The 5,964-nt window shown below is 36.1% G+C and overlaps 1 pseudogene across 1 annotated transcript; it reads right to left on the bottom strand.

Annotated features, from left to right (window-relative positions):
* Positions 1-3,972: 3,972 nt before the first annotated feature.
* LOC147548025 (tetrahydroberberine oxidase pseudogene) lies at positions 3,973-5,719 on the bottom strand (annotated as a pseudogene). Its single transcript, XR_015238264.1, has one exon. The product of XR_015238264.1 is annotated as a tetrahydroberberine oxidase pseudogene (transcript).
* Between the last annotated feature and the right edge of the window lie 245 nt (positions 5,720-5,964).

Below are 5,964 nucleotides of genomic sequence, written 5' to 3' on the forward strand. Positions count from 1 at the left end.
TTGATAAGAATTTGAATTGCCCAAACTGCAATGAAATTGAATCCATAGATCATGCTCTGCTACACAGTCCATTGGCAAAAAATATATGATTTTGCTTCAATATCATTTCGGAACACATATCCTCGGTGGCAGAATGGATATTCACATGGGAACAGAAATCACAAAGTAGTATCACTATCAATAATATACATTATGCTACAATTCTCTGGAACATATGGAAAGCCCGTTGCGACCATTGCTTTCAACATGAGATTAATACACTAGAAAAAATAAAAACTATGATTATTACCTTCCCCAAATATATAGATAATAATACAACCAAAACCAAAACAATACAAGATAAATGGAACCCACCTGAAAGGTCTTTAGTGAAAATTAATGTAGATGCGTCCTTCATTGACATCCAGAATGTTGCAGGTACAAGTTTGATCATTCACAATAATGTATCTAAATTTCTTGAAGCACATGCCACAACCATTAGAAGCAGAAATGCAGAGGAAAGTGAAGCAATCGCAATCCTGAATGGTATGTTATGGGCTGAATCCCATAACTATAGCAAGATCATCATAGAAAGCGATAATATCAATATCATACAATATTTACAAAATAATAGAAATGAAGTACAATGGCAATCCAACATTCATATCCAAAAAATACAGGATATCAAGCAAAGGCTGGAAATAGTCAAATTCTCTTATACGAACAGGAAATTCAATCAAGTGACAGACAAGTTAGCAAAATAAGCAAGGAAGAGGAATAGGACGCATTCATGGAAGAATGTTCCTTATATAGTTTCTAATATGTATTGTAATAGAACATTTATTTTTTAGCTTTAATATAATATCAATTTGAACAAAAAAAAAAAAACTCATTTCCAATTATACATTATGTGAAGGGAATAAATGGTTCAAAGAAAATTTGGCTTTCCTTCTTTTTTTTCAAAAAAAAACACGTGACAGTACAACTATCTATCAGTCATCCAACAATAACCCTTAACCAAAATATTTCATGAGTATTAGAAACTACCTTTTATTGTTGAATCAATGAAAGTTTTAGATAATTCCCATTACTTCGGTTTTGCCACCTAGTATCGAGATATGCTTGTTAGTGAAATGATGCAGCGCGGAGTAGGCAAGAGATAAAAAGTATAGAGATCGCTCATTTATGATTGATCAAGTCAAATGAAATTTTATTCAATAAACTAAGCTCCCTTAACAATGAACATAAAAGGCCTATTTATAGGCTCCAAACTCTAAAATAATAGAAGTCTAAAATTACTAAAACTCTAAAATATCTAGAATCTAGAAACTGTAAAAACTAAGAAAATAACCAAAACTAAGAAACTGCTAAAAACTAGGAAATCTTCTCCAAAGCAACTAATATTATGAAACTACTAAAACTAAGAAAATATAGATTCGAAAATTACTAAAAATAGAAAATCTCCCTTTAAGTCATCTAATCCCTGACTTGTCGCCACCCCACTTAGCATAAAATTCTAATGTTATTTTGTCAGCTGCATCATCCTCCCGGGTTGGATAGAATTCGACCTCGAATTTGAATCGTCCACGTCCGAATCATCTCCAGATAATGGTAATAAGTCTTTGACATTAAAAACATCCAGGGAGTGCACATGACTTAAAAATTTCAGACAATAAGCATTCAGATTAATTTTTTCAAGTATCTCTAGTGGTCTGATTTTCCTTGTTAATAACTTGTTATTTTCACCCACTAGGAATTTTTCTTTGGTTAAACCACCCCAAACATACTCGCCCTCCTCATATTCCACGTGTTCTTTTAGGCTCGCCCTATAATGAACTATATTCGGTAAAGTCGCACTAAAAAACTGATTTATTTGATGTTGAACATCCTTTAGCGGTGGTAAATCGTTAGATAGATTTGTAGGGAAAACATTCTCGATTTCTTCCAATGTTTGAGAAACATAATATGGGATCACCTCATCCACAATACTACTTTCCTTACCAATAATCATATATTCAACAACAGTTTGTTCAACCTCCTCAATGAACAACCAATAAGATAACAAATTTGACGTGTCACCTTAATTTGTTAGTTGTAGGAACATCAATTTGTCCAACTCACGAGATAACAAATTTGAAGTGTCACCTTTGTTAGTTGTAGGAGGAATCTCTCTACTAGGTAGCAACACAATTTTCTTCTTGTCGAATTGAAAACTATAAGTGTTCTTTCTTTGCTTCACTTGTTGTGATTTTTGATACATTAACTTGGTGTAGTTATGTGGAAGAAAAGTTGCACGCATATATTTCTTCATCTTCTCCCACGAAGTTACCTTTGATTTCCATGTTCTGGACCGTACCAACTTATGTTGCTGCCACCATGCAGCAGCCCTATCACGAAGTCTAGTAGCCACAAGAGGAACCTGTCTATCTTGAGGTATCCCCTTAAACTCTAGAATATCGTCAACCAACTTTAACCAGTCGAAGAATTCTTCAAGTTGACCACGCCCTCTGAATTCCGGGATATCAATCCTCAATCCCGCTTCCCATCTCCGAGAATCGTGATTGGTTTGGTTCCTTCTTCTCCAAACATCTCTAGCAAAGGATCATCAGAATCATCTTCAGTAGATTCATCGTTCCTTATTGAGTGACGATTTGGTAAAGTCGGGTTTCTTAGATGAACAATCAAGGCATCAGACCGATGCGTCAATCCTTCTATCATTCGAGTCATCTGTTGTCGTCATTCGTCAACATCGTCTAATCATTGATTCATAGCTTCAGCTCTTTCATTACCAATATCCATGGGATTCTCCCTACCTCTAGCAGGTTGTCTTCTCGGTGACAATGTTAAGCTCTGGTACCAAACAAATGCAGTGCGTAGTAGGCAAGAGATAAAAAGTATAGAGATCGCTCATTTATGATTGATCAAGTCAAATGAAATTTTATTCAATAAACTAAGTTCCCTTAACAATGACCATAAAAGGCCTATTTATAGGCTTCAAACTCTAAAATAATAGAAGTCTAAAATTACTAAAACTCTAAAATATCTAGAATCTAGAAACCGCTAAAAACTAGGAAACCGCTAAAAACTAGGAAATCTTCTCTAAACCAACTAATATTCAGAAACTATTAAAACTAAGAAAATATAAAATTCGGAAATTACTAAAAATAAAAAATCTTCCTCTAGGTCATCCAATCCCTGACTTGTCGCGGCCCCACGTAACATAAAATTCTAATGTTATTTTGTCAGTTGTATCATGAAACCAATATAATACTAGTATGCGGAGGACGATTGAAACTTCTCATGCTTTCGTAACTTCGAATAATAATGTTCGTCACTATTTTGTTGTGCCATCTCCTTAACCAAAAGAACATAATTCCAATTAAGCTAATCAAACAAACACCATATTCTCACGAAGTGTTTCGGTTGAAAAGAAGATCCCTAAATTTGTGGTCTTCATCTTAACATCACATTTGTTAGGGTCCGTGAGGCAGTTTGAACCTTGCCTCTTAACACATCTCCCCAATTTGTTGCTTTAGTTCTAATTTACTACAAAGCACCAAAAACAGAGGCAGACTCCATGGATTGAACAACTCGTTGTTCGGCTTTTGTATATAGAGAGATGCTAGAGTGCGCCGCTCGGTGCCCAAAAGGGTGCCCAGCAGACGTGGAATTCACTAAAAGACAAAGTTCTTTCAAAGTTTGACTACGGTGCGGACCGCTTTTGTTTCTAAATGAGGAAATTTGGGCATTTTCCTGGGCATTATAGCTGGACATTATAGCTGGGCATTATAGCTGTGCACTCTATCATTTCCCTTGTATCACTTGCCATCCATAATTTCTGCAGAGAATGTTGAGGGCTTCGTTGCGGCAGTTAACAGTCACATTATTGCTATCAATGAACCACGGCTAAACAAATCATAAAACAAAAGACTGAAGTTAACATCAAGATTTTGGAAAATACTTAAGTGAAAAGATTTCGAATGAGAAAAAGGCTAGCTAAAAGATGGATTAATTTCTTTGAAATTTTTTATATTGAGTTTATGAATTGCATCAAGGATAACTCTGCGGCTGTTACAGCAAAATAAGAAAGGTCGGAATGAGTAAAACATTGTTTTATTTATTTTGCTAAAGAGGGGGAATGCTCTGCTCATTTCTGAAGTAGTTTTCTGGATCAAATTGTCTCTTAACCAAAGCCAATCTTCTAAAATTGCTCTTGAAATACTTGTATCCCCAAGCACTAGCTTGTAGGTAGGTTGTGTTAGCACCTTCATTCTTACCCAAATCAAGATCTTTGTAGTTGACATAAGCAGCTCTTGGTGAACTTGTTACATATGGAGTCATGTACTTGTAAAGACTATTCATCCATTCTGTATGCTTTTTTGATGCTTCTGAACCTCCCTCTTTCCACTTCACAAGGTACTGTACCAAGGTTCCTTTTCTATGTGGAAATGCAATTTCGGTCTCTGAAATCTGTCCCATCTTCGCACCGGAAGGATCTATGATCACATACACATCATTTTCCATCAGCATTCTTTCCCAAAGTCCTTCCCATCCAGCTTTAGGAATGGGTTTCTCAATATAATCGGATTTTCCCTTGTAGAAGTTTGGGTCTGAGTTAGTTCTGTTGAGTAGAATCTCCGAAGGTTGATCCATCCGGTAAGTGGCGAAGTACACAACAGACTGAATCCAACTCATTTCAGTGCAGTCTGTCGCCGTTAAACCCAACTCAGGGAAGCTTTTCTCCATCAACTTGAGAAGGTCTTGAGTACTCCCAAGATACATAGAGTTGAATGAAGCTGCCACTGTTTTCTTCCCTGTTTTTTTATCAGAAACAATATTACTAACAATTCTTATGAATAGATCCTCATGAAGCTGACTCGAGATCGCTTGCCATTTTTGAACAAGTTTTGTTGCTCCTTCGCCTAAAGTTCGCTGTGGTGAAAATACTGTCACTTTGGGAGGAACTGAAACCAACTTGATTTTCCATGACAGGATGACTCCAAAACTTGCACCTCCACCTCCTCTGATGGCCCAGAACAGATTTTCTCCCATTAAGTTTCGGTTTAGGGTTCTGCCATTAATGTCAATCAAGGTAGCATCAAGAATGTTATCAGAAGAAACACCATATTTTCTTAGCAAAAACCCAACCCCACCTCCACTGAATTGACCACCAACACCAACTGTAGGACAATTCCCTGCAGGGAACCCAAGTGTTTTACTCTTCTCAGCAATTCTATAGTAAAGCTCGCCGAGAGTCGCACCAGCCTGGACCCACGCACTTCCATCTTTAACATCAACTGTGATTGATCGAAAATTTACAAGATCAACGATAACGAACGGGGCAGCCGAGATTGAAGAGAGTCCTTCATAGTCATGCCCTCCACTTCTTACTCTGATTTGTAAGCTATTTTTTCTACTACAGACCACAGTTGCTCTGATCTCTGATTCACTGAATGGAGTAACAATAAATTGAGGTTTGGGTGTTCTTGTGGATTCATACCTGAGAGTTTTAAGATAAGAACTCAAGAGAGATGAATATGAAGATGTGTTTGGGGTGTGAATTTTGGTTATTGAGGTATTATTAAAGGTTGGAGAGTTGATATACATACACTGAAGAAATTTGTTTTGAAGTGATTGTGATGCAGTAGTAGTAGTAATCCATGTAGCTGAAAGGAGGAATAAAGTGAGTAATAGAAGGCCGTTTGAATAACTAGATGAACTCATTTTTGCTCTCTAATACAATGGTTATAGAGCTTTTTATAGGGGAGTAACAAGATAGGTGACTGATCAAGAAGACGAAGATCCTAGGGTTAACAAGATATTCCAAGTATGAAGATCCAGGTAATCTGGTTTCGTGCATTTAATATATTTCTTGTAATTATAATTAATTAGTAGGGTATATTAGTTATGTTATTGAGAAACAGATTTCATTTTACTTTTTTTAACTCTTGCAATTTCTTTTGTTTTATTTTTTTTTATAAATTA

This window comes from Eschscholzia californica, unplaced genomic scaffold, assembly GCF_041429995.1.
Source record: "Eschscholzia californica isolate CP2 unplaced genomic scaffold, dmEscCali1.0.p SCAF_3, whole genome shotgun sequence".
NCBI classification, from domain to species: Eukaryota; Viridiplantae; Streptophyta; class Magnoliopsida; order Ranunculales; family Papaveraceae; genus Eschscholzia; species Eschscholzia californica.